Here is a 471-nt window from a genome sequence, read left to right on the forward strand (position 1 = left end):
CATTTGGTGCTGGGCGTCTCGTGGGGCCTTGAGGAGGAGCGGGCTGAGATGGCCCCGTTCCCGTCCTCGCCCCCTGGTTCAAGGGGGACACCTGCTTTAGAACTCACAGTGTGTCTGCATTCCTAAAGGTCTCTTACTTTTTATTTCCCTCACTTTCTCCAGCCCTCCACGCCTGCCTTGTTCTGTGTGCTGGTGGTCATGCCTCTAGGCCTGCCTGGGCCCCCTCAGCAAGGGAAGTCAGGCGAGTGGTGTGGCCTGTTCTTTTAAGGGCTTCGCGACATCTCTGGCCACATTTGTTTCGGTGTCAAAGCTCTAAAGCTGTTCATTTTTATTACTTTTTTGGGTGGGGGGGTTCTGTTTTGCTTTTTTTAAGGCACCGTCATTACTGTCTTATAAATGGGATTTTTACCCTCGGGGCAACTTAAAGTGTCTCTTGCTGCTAATGCACGATTGATGTCGAGTCTCTGTGAC

The sequence above is a fragment of the Lontra canadensis genome, unplaced genomic scaffold (assembly GCF_010015895.1).
Source record: "Lontra canadensis isolate GAN:19392208 unplaced genomic scaffold, GSC_riverotter_1.0 scaffold35, whole genome shotgun sequence".
NCBI classification, from domain to species: domain Eukaryota; kingdom Metazoa; phylum Chordata; class Mammalia; order Carnivora; family Mustelidae; genus Lontra; species Lontra canadensis.